This window comes from Ammospiza caudacuta, chromosome 2 (assembly GCF_027887145.1).
Source record: "Ammospiza caudacuta isolate bAmmCau1 chromosome 2, bAmmCau1.pri, whole genome shotgun sequence".
NCBI lineage: Eukaryota > Metazoa > Chordata > Aves > Passeriformes > Passerellidae > Ammospiza > Ammospiza caudacuta.
In genome coordinates, this window is record NC_080594.1 from 32,942,849 (window position 1) to 32,957,785 (window position 14,937).

Below are 14,937 nucleotides of genomic sequence, written 5' to 3' on the forward strand. Positions count from 1 at the left end.
CATAACAATAGGACACTACCTAATGTGAAAAAATCATACCTAATCCTCAATATTTCTGTGTCTGACAACTAACTTAAACTGAACAAGAAGTGTTCTATAAAACTGGTAGAAGTGGAGTGGAAAATGTAATGAATTTCCCACTTCAGTGCTTAAGCAATTATTAGTAATTTGTGCTGTTTGGCTCAAACAGCCTTAGTAAATAGAAATAAAATTTTGTTTTAAATCCAGTTCGAATGACAAGCATGTGTTTCAAATGACCTCTAGATGGTGATCTAACAACATTAATGTAGAAACAGCTCATCTTGCAAAACACCTATTCTACAGAGGAAAAAACCCATCTCATGTCTTATTAACCTTTGCCATTGACTTTGCCAGACCAAAATGCCCACTCTAATTAAATCTCTGTCCAGATTGCATTTTAGAACTCTGATGATGACTTTTCACCACATAGTGTCGAAGACAATTTTCTAGTTATTTTCAAACTCACATTTAAACCCAACTGTTATTTGCTATACTAAATTTCTTTCATACTCCTGAAATTTATGTACAGATTTATGTTAAGATCCCTTAGATTTTACTTTCATTTTGTTTGATTTTATGTTGATTTGTTTGGAGGGTTTTTTGGTGGTCTTGGGGGATGGTTGTAATTTCTTGCTTGTGGGGTTTTTTCCCCTTTTCTACTATTAGCAATGGTCCTTACATTCAAGCTCTTCACATTTATTTTCTAGATGCCCAAAAGCCAGGTGGGGAAATTAGCTTCTCAGATCAATATAATAATTAGCCTGAGACTATGATGGCTACTACAGACTTAAGCACATGCAAGGATATATATATATTCTAATTTATAGGCATTTTTACACCAGAGATTTTTACACCACGTCTTAGGTGAGCTTCAGCTTGCTGTCCAAGACATTCAGCCATCTTTTTTCCTGCTTTTCTTGAGAATATTTTACATTCAGCCCAGAAAGCACTCATTAGAAGTATACTTCAGGAAGTTAGAAGATCAATTTTTCAGAAATACCCATTGAGTGGAATTGTTGAATGTTATGTTCAACAAATAAATAATGTGTTTGGCAGTCAAATAATTTCTGCTCTACTGGCTCCTACTGAATGGTGTAATAATCCCCAGTCCAATACACTGGGTGCCAGGAGGTATACAACCTAACACAGGAGTAGGACTGAAGCTTCAACAGATCTGCATCAGAAAGGGTAAGAGTGAGTGGGACTGGAAAGTGGAATTTTCAGTCCTGCAGAGCAATTAGTAAAGCAGCTTCAAGGGGCATATTCCCTACAGAGATCTCTGCATCTGAAGTAATCTGTACCCAAATCAGCATAAGATTGTACTTCAAAGGTGTTCTGCATTCCTCACAGGGAGTGTGGGATACTTTCAAGTCCTCACCTGCACCTCTGAAATTCTTTATTTCACTGAAGTAGGTAAGTAAATAGATGCTAGATGTGAAAACTCTTACTATGACTGAGGTCATGATGACATATTCATTCTGGCATAAGCTCACACTCTGCCTCAGCAAGGGTTCCTGCCACTAGATGTTTGCTCCTACATCTTTTCCTTTGCTGACACTAGTGCTGGTATGGCTCAGTTAGTGGGGTGTATTAGGTAACAAAATAATTTTAAGCATGCTTTTATTAGGTCACTTTTCTATTGAGTGAGTTTTCGATGCAGTTAACTGTGGAGTTACACAAATGCTACTCTGCAGTGAGCCAGCAGAAACAAAGATTGGGGTGGGACAGAGGGAGGCTGGACTGCCCTTTACTGAGTGACACATACTCCAAATTCAAAAGAAGCCATGGCCTTGAAAAGATACAATGACTACGCAATCCCTGCCCAAGTACAGAGAGTTCTGACTCCTGTTTTGCTTTGTTTGTGGTTATGTATGTTCCCTAGCAAAGTATATATAATTAAAATAGGAAAAGTGTGAAATGCAAAATGAGAAGATTTAAGCTTTGAAAAGAAAGATTCAAGTTTAAAAAAAAAATATTTAAGCACTACTCTTTAAACACCACTCCGTCCCTGAAGAGTTCTTAAAATCAAATTGCAAAAATTTTTTCAAAAAGTAAAATAAATATGGAAAACCACACTGTCTGCCTAATGTTTTTTTTTCTCTGTGTGGCTGACAGTAATAGAATATTTATCTGACCATCTCAGACCTTGTATACATATTTCTCTGGCTGTTCTCTGTTTTGCATGTGTGAATGCAAGTATGTGTGAAAATTTCAATTTGTATGCATCTTGCACAATAGAGAAAAAAAGGTTGAAAGAATTAAATTAATAATTACTTTTTTCTCCCCTGCTTCATCTCTGTTTCTAGAATTAAATCACCCTTTGCCAGCATTACCACCCCATCGATTGTACTACACTTTTGAAATCTGTCCTCAATAAACTGTTTTGCTTTAAACGATGTTGGATATTGGGCCTAAGTTGGACGTATTTAAAACTCTTTCTTTGCTTTGGCTCTCCTGGCCTGCACATTATTAGGCTAACCTCACTTCTCACTTCTGAAGAGGAATGACCCCCTCTCCAAAACCTCACTTAACGTGGCCTGGTCCTTCCCTGGAATCCTCATGGTCCTTTCTGTTGATTGTCACACTGACTGCAGTGGAAAATTGATTCCTACCTAAGGCAGTGCTTTTCTAGCCAGACTAAGAGATACAGGCTCATTTCTGTAGGCAAGGGTGTGGATTTTAGTGTGGTCCAAAGGACTGCCCTTGGACTCGTTTGAAGCTGAGGCTCCAAGGTAGAAAAGAACAGTGGAAATGGATTTCCCTGTCCATACAATGGTGGAGAATGAGCAGGATATGAGAAAGATGAATACACTGAAACACTTGGATAAACCAGTTAGAGCAATAATTTCTCTTTCTAGAGATTGTGACTTCAGTATTTCACATATTCCTTCCTTAGCAAATTCTGCAACACGACTCAGTGTGGCGCAAAGACGATGAAAATACCCAAGGCAGAACAGCACATGGGCCACTGCTCTTGGGCTGGGCTGAGGGAGGGGGATAAAGCAGACTAGTTAATGTATGCTTTCTCCCTCATCAGGGTGAAAGAGCTGGTGCATGAAATCCAGTAAAAGCAGCTCTCCGGTCCAGTGAAGCTCGGGACAATTGGCAGCACCAGTAAGGTTATCACTGTCTGCATCAGATGACTCTCTTGTGTGAGGTCAAAACCCCATTGGATTTGTAATGAGGAGGTGGATGAGGCTGTAAAGTCATTCCCAAGATGGAGCAGTGAAGGCCTTGAGGCAAGAAGGAGCCAATGAAGGGAAGAAAGGAAATAGACCGAAAGATCATAATCAGTGAATTTCTGCATCCTACCCCAAGGCTGTATTCCTCAGAGAACGGGATAGTGCCAGGAAACTAAAGGCACTCCTACTGGCTGATTTTGATGCTGGGATCAGAAACTGATGGAGAATTTGGGGATACTGCAGTCTGTAAGGGGGAACCCCAGAACATGACTGAGAGCAGATATCCTTGGGAGTGCCCAGGCCAACAAAGGCCAGGCAACAGTGTAATGGGAATGGCACAAGCAGAACTTTGTGAAGATTCCAGAACAGAAACAAGTGGAGAGATGCAGGACAGGACAGAGGGACCTGGCAGACAGTTTTGTGACTGTAGGTTGGAAATGACTCGGCAGCTACAAGACAGGAATGATGGGTGTTGTGTTTGAGATGAATACTGTAGAGGTCTGTGGTGAAGGGACTGCAGGCAGTTCTGTGTTATGGCTACTGATCTGGTGTTGCAGGGAGTCATAAAGTGCACTTCAAATTCCAAGAAACTAGTTCCCTTCCGGGGAAACCAGGCTTTTCATTTACCTGCCACGTATTATCATCAGAATGCTAACTAATCTGTGGAGTCCAGTTGCTTCTGACTATCCCAAAGCAGGTACTCTCCCTCTCTGCTTTCTCATGCAGAATTCACAACTTCTGAGGTCATCACTTAAAAGAAAACTTAGGAGGAGGGATCAGAAAGAGCAGAAGGGTTTTGAAATGTGGCCATTTTTCATCACTAATACAGGATTCTGGAAATGGAAATATCTTGCTTCTTCTAAGAGCAAATAGCAGCAGCTAGGTTGTGTCATCCCATGCAAGAGATGAGGATAACATCCTTCCCCCAAAGGTTTTGTCTATCTCACCATGACACAGAAAGGACAAATGAAAACTCCTCAGCTGGGAGTGATGGATGGTTATTCCAGAAAATAGTCCAAACTGGATTTCCACTGAGGCATGGGTTGTACAAAGACTTTCTCTTCTCATTCTCTTTTTGTGCCATTTCTGTTTTAATTTGCTCTTATTTGGACTGCTTTTATTTAGATAAAATATGAACAGTAGAATCACATGCAAGATACACAGTATTAATTAAACCTGTATTAAATCTAGTATTCTTTAAGAGTAAGAGTCACCTCCACAAGACAGTCCTTTCAAACCAGATCAAAGAGCTGTTCCTTTTTACACTTACTAACACTTACCTAATTTTAAAAATATATCTAGATTTAAGTGAAATAAACAGCCCTGCCTGTAATTTTGAAAAAAGTGAATTCAGATAAAGGAGAAAGTTCACAGCTGGAAGCTTCTAAATCAGAACAACTCCACTGATTGCAGAACCTGATTGCTTAATCATCAATGGAGGAATCAGAAGAAGCTTTAATTGTTGAGACACTGCTCTATGTAGCCTGTTAAGCCCCACATCATTTATCCAAATATCTTTATGTCTGTCATGAGCCATCTCCATATGCATTCAATAAATATTGAAATATCTTTTACAACAGCCTTACTATGCTTGTTTTAAAACACTTTTATGTTTTTTTCTCTAATTTACTTCAGGCTACCCTGACCAAATGTAGACAGAATGTAAGACATAAATTACTTGAAAAGCATTTCAGCTTCTTATTATTTCAGAAAATCACAGTTATTAAAGCAAGTTCTTAAGAAAATTAATAAACTAACTAAGATTATAAGAAACACAATATGGCAATATTCTGTGCCTTCTGTTCTGAATATAGTTGCTTAATATTTTCTGAGTTCTTTTTTTAGCAATTAAATCAAGGAACAGATTTTTAAAAAGCTCAAAAAATCCAGGGACTCAGCCCAACATGCACTGTAGACTTTCTGCAGAAGGCATTGCAGTGCTTGTACAATGCAAGTTATGTTCATTTCTCATGGAATCTGCATATATCTATAACGCTCTTTTTTATTCACCTTTTATGATATAGACGCTAATTATTTTTCATTTGTGAAATGATTCAATGCCTATTCAGAAAAAGATACAATTTAATGACTAATTAAATTAATAACTATAATTAGTAGTTATAATTTAATAAATTAATGTATATATAATTATGGCAATATAATGGGGCCTCCAAGTGGGTGGAGTCTACATATACCCAGGGTTCTTGAAAATGAGAATGTGAAGCAACTCTGCATTTGCTTATTGAAAATACAAAGAAGAGGAATGGTATAAGAACCGTGGGAATGCAAAAGTCATTAGGTGCATTGTCAGGGCCTTGGATCCCTTTCTCCCCAGGCAAAACATCAGTGACATTGTTCTGACATGCTTTCTTTATGAATGGGCAATTATACAAGGTTCTGTCTTAATTTCTCTTGAACCCTTTCCAGAGTTGACCACATGATGTAACTGTTCATCAGATAAACTGCGCAAATCACCACTGCAGTCTCCTTCCAGGCTGTAATTTGTTTTGGGGTAAATGAGGGCAGTACAATGATAAGATGAAGCTCCAAGATAATTAGGTAGTTGATAAGAAAGTCTGTGATAGTTCACTGCTATCAGAGGTGTTGCTCTGAACTGCCCCTGATGCTGCACAGTCTGTCATGCAGTATATCCCAGTCACTCATACCAGCAAGGAAAAATACATAGTATTAAAAAAACTAAAAAAATAATTCCATGTTTAGACAATTATATATGATTATGAAGCAAATTTGTGTACTTTCATTCTTATTATTCTAATTGTGTTTTCTAAACAGCTATTGAACACTGCTTGTTAACCTTGGTGACTTTCACTTCTGAATTTCCCATGGGATAGATATCATTCCAGTTTCTCTCTTTCTCCAGCTCAGAGAAATTTTACTGTTCCAGTCTCACTGTTTCTTCCTTCAGTATCTATAAGCTGGGGTCTGTAATATTGACTTGCTGTAGTGGAATAGAACAATGAAAGATATTGCATTGTCCCTTTAAATGTAACTGCATCTGGATTTTGAAAAGAAGTCAGCTGCAAACCTGCAGCGTCTTCATTGGAGCCAAGATCTCGATCAGTAGTACCTGCATGATTGCTAGCTAAGTGGGAGCAAGACAAATAGTCTTCAAGGTGTCTGACATCTGGCAGTTGCACAATAAACACTCCAAAATTTTAGAGTGCCTGGGGATTTTTTGCTTTCAGTTGACTGAAGCAAAACCAGTCAATCCAAAATTGAACATTTTAATGCTATTTCCTGGTAAATTATTTGAATTGTGTAAAACAGAGTTGTCTGCAGAGGGAGAGAGAAGTGTTTGTGTCCCATTGTGAAGCATTTGGACTGAGAACTGTGTCACAGGACAGATTGGACAGGTAATAGCTGCAGATGCAGAGATGTCTTAGATGCACTGCATTATCTGTACCTTCTGTAATGTGCTTGAACTTCTCTTTTTCTATTGGATATAGCTCTTTGAAACCTGTGACTCTTTTAGAGATATTCCTTCCAAAATGGGAATACTGCCCACAAATTAATACTGCCAACAAATGACTTTTCCTGTTTCTAATGCAGGTGAACACGTCCTGAAAGCATAGCTGTGACAGGACTATCCCCTAGTATGATAATACTATCATGATTTCTCAGAATTGCAACAGAGGGCAGGAGTTGCCACACCGTGCATTCTTCCCATCATACTCTTGATAATGTGATGCCCAATCTGCCATCTGATCTGTAATTTTTGGAATGTGAACTGTGCCCACTTCTGCGGCACCTGAGCTCAGGCTCTTCCTGGGTTCCTTTGTGCATGTCTGGCAGCCTGGCCCTAGGAAACAAATAGCAGGAGTTGTTTTGAAGATTTTTAGGTTGGTGTTCCTCCTTCTTTCCAAATATAGCAGATTCACGAGGGTTTATGTGAAGAAGAACCCCAAAGGTGGAGAAGTTCAAATGCCCTATATTTAGTAGCTTATGTGACTGCCTTTGGGATTCTTTTCATGTGAAATGACACAGTTAACCTGAAAAGTATACTCTTAGGGTTTTCTCCCTATGACTCCCTAGTCATGGCTTGGAATGTGTGCTATTTCTATGTAACAAAACCAATATGCTATTAATATAAGAAATATTTCCTATTTTGATTGGAAAGGATAATACTATACTGTGTGTAGGCAACTGACACAAAAGATAAAACATTAGAAATTACATTTGCTTTCTAGCAGTGAGAATCATTCTTAAAATGGCAAAATGATCTTTCATTAGCCTTGTGATAAGTTCCTTTGTCTTTTAAAGTCATCTGTTTGCTTGGGTATGGTTTCAATGCATATCACTCACATAGGGTAGACAGCTGTGGAAAAACTGACCATTTAAATAATTCAGTGTTAAAATACCTTATGATTTATTATCAGCTTATAATATCTCAGTTTATTATTACAAAGTTTATCTCCCACAAGTAATGCAACAAAATAAGAGAAGCTGAATGATTGCCCTACTTTAAAGTCATCACCAAGATATCTTTAACACTCATTGTAGGGCACCATGCAAACTAAAAATGCAGCCAAGAGTTTGTGTTCATCATACCACAGCAAAGAAATCAGTATAGGTAGTATCAGACATAGCTGCCATACCTGGAAGAACTACCAGTTCTGAGAAGAAATTCAGGAATATAGTTGAAATTTGTATCGTCAGTAGATTTTTTCTTCCAATTTATTATATTAAATTCTCCTTGACAAAAATTGTAACCTTTTCAAAGGCACTTTTAGCCAGAAATGTTTTGGAGTTAAAAGTGTCCATGAAATAACTGAACAGCTGCAGAGCACTCATGGGTCTGCAAGTCGGCAGAGTTTTGTAAACTTTGGATATAGGTTGGCAGAGTAAGTTTGACAGGTTTTGTAAGAATTAAGGTACTGATGTGGGTGCTTCCCATACTCCAAGTTCTGAGCACATTATTCCTGAAAAATAAACAGATATCAGAGTTTTATTACTGAATGGTGGAAATGAAAATGTCTCAAAAGAGTTAGGAAAACGAAATTTCCAAATGAGGAATGATTTAAAGCACCACATAGCCTAAATAGGAAAAGAGCAAGAGGTTACATGCCACTTTTTGAAAACTTGAACCAAAACGCATAACTTGTGATCTGGTCTGTGATGGGGATAATCAGTTTTCAACTGAAATTTGTATATGGCATCACATGAAAATAGATTGGGAGTCAATGTTTATAGTTGACGTCAGAAAAAACTTAAGATGCAATGAAGGCTTTAAGGCATAACTATTTTCCTTGGTAATTCAAAACAGGAGAAGCCAAATGGAATAAGTGTATTCAGCTACCTTTTCTTTTTCAATAAACTTGGTGACTCCAAAGGGCAAATTATGGAAAAATGCCGTGGGTGCACAGGAGATGTTCAGGCGGAAAAATACTTTGTGGTCTTTTCCCCAGGGTTTGGATGAAGGTCACCCGGATACAGTGTTCTTACAGCAGCCCGAGAGACGTGACCTCTGATCTTGCAGGCTTCAAATCAGAAGATGGACAAGGACTTGGGCACTAATGCTTGTTACTCTGCTGTATGAGTAGGAAATGGCTTTCTTAAGGGCTTCAGTTGAGCTGACTTAGTGTTTGTGCAAGCCCCACTCTAAGTGATGCCACCATTTCATTTATTTGGAGATTGATTGCCTTGAACATCCAGGAACTTGACATTGAAATCAGGAGGGGGAGATGAGACATAGATTCTTCCCAACTACAAACACAAAGATTGTAGAGGTTTCAGGAGAAGTCAGGTTAAGAAGCAAGCTGGTTCACAGAGGACTCTGCTGTGCAGAGCTGGTTCACACAAAAACCCCGGCAGGACACAGTCACATTTTTTGGATAGTTGCTCACCTCCAGTAACTGCTTTGGCTAATGTTTGTAGGGGATGACAACATTGTAATTTTGATGACTGTATGGGTCTAGCATTCATTAACATCAGTGAATAAGTAATGATTAGATACAGAACATTCATATCTTCATAAAATACATTTTAAAGAGTTGCCAAATCTTTAAGTTTTAGAAGCACTTCTATACTTTCATAGCCTTTAGAAAGGCTGTAGTCTCTCCTTGCTCAAAGCAATGCTGACATAAAAACTGGATCAGCTTGCTCAGAGCCTTCTTCAACTAAGTTTTGAAAAGCTCAAAGAATGGAGACATGACAGCCTCTCTTGACAACATATTCTATTGCAGAATCTCCTTCACTGCAGTGTTTGAAAGTTGTTGTTTTTTTCCTTGGTACCTCTTAGAAGAGTCTGGTTCTCTCACCTCTGTGACCCTGCTGGACACAGCAATTAGTCCTGGACCTTCCCTTCCCTTCCCTTCCCTTCCCTTCCCTTCCCTTCCCTTCCCTTCCCTTCCCTTCCCTTCCCTTCCCTTCCCTTCCCTTCCCTTCCCTTCCCTTCCCTTCCCTTCCCTTCCCTTCCCTTCCCTTCCCTTCCCTTCCCTTCCCTTCCCTTCCCTTCCCTTCCCTTCCCTTCCCTTCCCTTCCCTTCCCTTCCCTTCCCTTCCCTTCCCTTCCCTTCCCTTCCCTTCCCTTCCCTTCCCTTCCCTTCCCTTCCCCAATCTCCATGACAAACAAAAGCAGCCCCCTCAGTCTCCCCTTGAACAGTGTTTTGACCCTCTCTTTGATGTGCTCCCATTTGCCAGTGTGGGGACCCCAACCCTAGATTCAGTCTCTTATTAAACACAGCTTAACCCCTCTGAAATGGAAGGGGAAAATAATTTCTCTTGAAGTTCTGCCTACAGTATTGCTAATGCAGTTTAGCCTGTGGTTGACCTTCATTGCTGCAAGGACACCCTGCTGGCTTATGTTCAACTTGCAGACTCTTTTCTGCAGAGATGGTCCCAGCCAATCTTTCCCTGGCCTGTAGTTTTCCTACCCGAGATCCAAGACTGAGTTTTTGTCTTTGTTGACCCCATGAGATCGCTGTTGGACTCTACTTCATTTGATCAAGCAGTCTCTGAATGGCAGCCCTGCCTTCCAGTATAGTGAGCATTCCCCACACTTTGGGGTCATCAATTCACTGAAGGTGCCCTCTGTATTTGAATACATTTGTGATGCCATCAACAGTGTGAACCAGCCCTGATTAATCCAGTAGAGGTCAGTCAGTCTCTCCTAATTAACACACAGGGCACAGAGACATGTCAAAGCTTCCACACCACCAGCTCTTGTTGTGTTTCACAGATAAATAGGTTAAAAAGTAGGGAAGTCACTATGGAGACTGTTGGAATAACTAAGATAAAATATGTGTTTTTGTTTGCTATTCAATTGTTGAGTGTTACACTGAGACTTGAGTTTGTGTTTAGTGGTAGTAGATCCACACTGAACACACTTTCACACTGGGACACTAGGGCTGAATCAAGGAGAAATGGTGTTAGTACTGAGTCACCTCCTGATGCTGTTTTATGACACCAAATTTGTGGCTCCTTGTTGTGATCTTTGTGTCACATCACCTATACTCCCTTCAGCAGCATGAGGGATATTTTTGTTGGTTGTTCAAGGGAGAGGTGTCATTTTGAATCATCAAAACAAACAAAAAAATTCCTTGCTTAAGAGGCAGTTGAAGGAGCATTTAAACATATTTAATTGCTTGGTCCATGGCCAATGATAGTAAGAGACTTTAGGGAGGCTATAAATGAGCCTCTGCCTGGGAAAATTCATGAATCATACTTGCAAAGGGAATGGTAACTTTTTGTTTTAAATCTTATTCTCAGAGTCTCTCATGAAGATAGAACACTTGCTCTAATAGTTTGTTTTCTAAATGTCAGTCCTATTCAGGGTTATGTAAGTCAATGCAACTTCTTTCCACTTAAGAAAGTAGTTAGTTGTCACTGCAAATGTGCACTTCAAAATCTCCAGGACAGTCTTCACAACAGAAAAATTCATCTGTGCCTGGAGTACTTACAAGTGGCCAAAGACCTGACTTCTCATGATAATTTTGTTCTGTACTCAGTTTTAATCAGTGCATATCTGTTTCAGGGGACAGCTTTCTGGTATTTCCAACATTCTCAGGGGGAAGTGTGTGATGATTAATTTTGATCATTCATATGTCTTTAATTGTGTGGTTAGAACATACCTCTTTCTGCGGTGAAGTACAATTTCTCTCAAGTCCTTGGTGGAGATGAGGGCAAAAATTCACTAATGCAAATACAGCTCACGTAGCTCTTTGGATGTGTTATATCAGGCTCAAAATTCATTAGCTGATAAAATCTAATCAGATAACATGAATCTGAAGAAAAATCCTGCATTATTCAACAAGGTGAATACAACAGAATCTGAGGAAAAACAAAAATTCAAACAAAAAGATTCCAAGCATCAAGTTTTCCACCAGAAGTATAACAAATTATTAATAACTAAACAAATTATGAACAAATTACTAAGTGAACAAATAAACAAATATTTTTGTTCTAGTAGTTACTTTAATAAATGCATTAAATAAAATGCAACTAATTCCATCTTAGAGGAGATTAGTTATTTCCTTTCTCAGTGCTTATAAAATTTTATTTTAAGTTTAGTTCATTGCCATCTCCCTGGATCAGTTTCCCTTTGCGTACAGCACTCCAGTTTCTGCCATAAAATTTTCCATGAGGTGTATAACAGTCCTTTTCCCAGAAGCTCAGGGCAACGAGTTCTGCAGCCCCTGAGTATCTTTCTTAACTACTGCAATACCATATCTGCACAAAACGAGCAGAATTACTGACACAGTAACACAACAACCTGAACCTTGCCTGGCTTAGATAACCAAAGCTGACTTATAGAGAAATACTTCTGAATGGGCCATTACCTAGCAGTGAGTGTTCCTTCCCAGCAACAAGTATGTTGAAGAATATCCTTCAGGATATTCCCTTTGAGAGGAACATATCTAGCTTCTGTGCTTTGTCTCAGAGGAGACCATTTTAAACTCTGTTGACTTGGGTTCTAGCTCTGATAAACTCAGTTAATCAAAGTAGTTCCAATGGTTAATGCAATAAACCACTGTCTTCTTTGTCACTTCTCTACCATAAAAATTCTGTAAGCAGCTCTTCAGATACCATAAGTGGAATCTACTGTTTTCATTGATTATTCCTTTTCTGGTGTTGAAAGCAACAAGTTCACATAGGCAGAGATATTTGTTTCTACTTTAGGACCAATGGATCCTCTAAGCTAATTTTGCAGAACAACCAGTCAGATCTGACATCTGCCCATGACCTTCTGCTACTGCCAAAACTTTCAGAACAGGTCAAGACTACACTGGGACAATCTTTAAGATTGCACTTTGAAGAGTAATAAGTGCAAAGATATTTATAGGACCTCTTAAATTGTGAGAGAAATGTTAGGAAGCGGCAAGGGCTGGCTGCGCCCTAACAGATGGGACAGAGCCTGACTTTACACCAAACAGGACAGGGGCCTCCCATGTGGGGCACCTGAGCAAGGTGAGTAGGCAGACAGACCTGGAGATGGTCACTCAAGCAAGAGCCTAGACTTTCAAGCAATTTCATGGTGGTGAGGCAGGTCCAAGCTCAAGCCAGGAGATTAATCCATTGATCAGAATGACCTCCAGTGATGATGAAAAGGCCTGCTTATCACAAACTACATATCCATGACAAGGCAAGTGTGAAGTCAAGCTAGAAGTCATGGAGCCCATGGCCAAACACAAACACAAGCTGCAGGTAGGAACTGAAGACACAAGACAGACCTTAAACAGGGCTTCTATGCTTCTGGGCAATCATATGAGTGTGGGTGTGTGTAGCTTTTTTGAAGGCTCTTGGTTTGACTGAAAACCCATTAGTATACTCAGGAGCACGTCAGTAAGAGTCTTCGCCCAGCAGAAGTGTCCTCACATCTCTCAGGGTACTGGAGTCAGAAAGGACTGCAAGCAGAGTGGATAAATTGTTGTGAGTTTCCACAGGACTTTTTCAGGGGACACAATGCCAAGGACAGACTATTGAGAAAGAGAAGAAAGCATGGGAAAATTTGGGCTGGGCAACAGAACTCAGAGTGCCTATGAGGCTCCTAAAGGCTAGGTGGGCTTGAGAGACAATAGGGGATGGGTCGGAAAATTCACTCCATCCTTGACAAGATTTGGGGATGGGGCAAGGCAGAGGAAGCAGGGGAAGGAAACCCTAGGGAGCAAGGGAAGAAACCTGGAAACCTCAGCTATGTGAGAGATCACACAGACTTTAAGGTGATGAGTATGAGGCTGGAAATATCAGATGAAGGTCTGGACCATTAAAGGTCAGGACCATTAAAGCCTTTTAGTACAACTCAGGGACCTGACCAAGGTGGGGCAGAGAAATGAAACCAAGGATTTTCAGTCTGCTCTGAGATTTCATAGGTTGCAGCAAGCAACCACTGAAATTTGTAGCATTATTTGCAGGAAGCCCTGTAATCTGAGATGTACAGTTGAATGGCTCTACCAGGAATTGCTCTCAGGATATTCCTAAAGACAAACATTTAACAGGGCCCAGATTTCTCCTGTTTGTCAGCACCAAACTTTAAACTCTGTCATCAGAACTTGCCCTCAAAATTCTTCCTCTTACAGCAAAGAATATATTCAGGAGTTCCCCTAATGGTGTTTTGGACAACTCTGAGCTGCGTATTCCAAATGGTGTAACCTGTTGTCACAAAAAAACCCAGTCACAATCCAAATTTTATTTCCTGTTTGCTATCCTGACTTAGTAGTACAGTTGCTATGGGCTAAGACCCCAGAAAAACCTCAATTAAATCAGGATGTATTCATACTTCAGAGGTTTCAGAGAATCTTTTAAGTCTGACGCCAGCTATGAAATTGGGAGTCAATTTACTCACACCCAGTCTCAGATCAATGCTATAAGGCATGAAAACAAAGCAGCTGTTACATCAACTTCTTCCTTTCTCCAAACTGCAAAAATGTTGCTGGCCACAGATTTGAGGGTTAGCATTGCCATAGATGTATCCCAAAGCTATATTTTCATGTTTTTGTGTATCTTTAGGATCAAGGAGAGTCTCTACTGAAAAAGCAGGATCTACTCACTCATGCACAGAACTTTACAATGACTGAATGAAAGACTTAGCTGTTCTTGTGGCATTCCAGGCCACAAAATAAAACTAATTAGTGAGGGATTTTTTTACTAATGGTTTTTCCCACTCTATTATAGGCTGGTTTGGAGATGTCTGGTAACAACCTTGGGCTACCTTTCAATCCCAGACCTCCACTGAGGAAATCTGAATGAGAAGGCTCTCATGACTTGATACCTTATAAGGTTATAAGGTATCTTATAACCTTACCATTGATGCCTTAAGTTTTAGCTTTCATATTTTCCAGATTCTGTACTGCATTAGTATATAACTCTAAACTTCATATGAAGTGTTAGCAAGTTCTCTTCACAGTTTAGTCAGACAAAACAATCCTTTTCCAGCCCAAGAACCAAGGACAGCATTGCAGCTTCAGGCCCAAAAAGTGTAAACAACAGTGAATGGACGAGAGCAGTCTGGGAGGATGGGACTCCATAACCTGAAGCTGTAATTGTCCAATTACTCCAATATGTAAATAAACTTATAAAAGAGTGAAAATGTGGGACCTGTCGTCCATCTTGGGTGGGCTGTTGTACTGCCCACACTGCATCCTTTGAAGGCCTTTAAATAAATACCTACTGTATTCCTTTGATACTGTTCAGCTCTATTCCAGGTAGCCTCTCAAGGCATCACTGACAATTTTAATGTCAGTCTAAGGTCCAGGTAGAGATCCAAGCCCTTTTTTCAC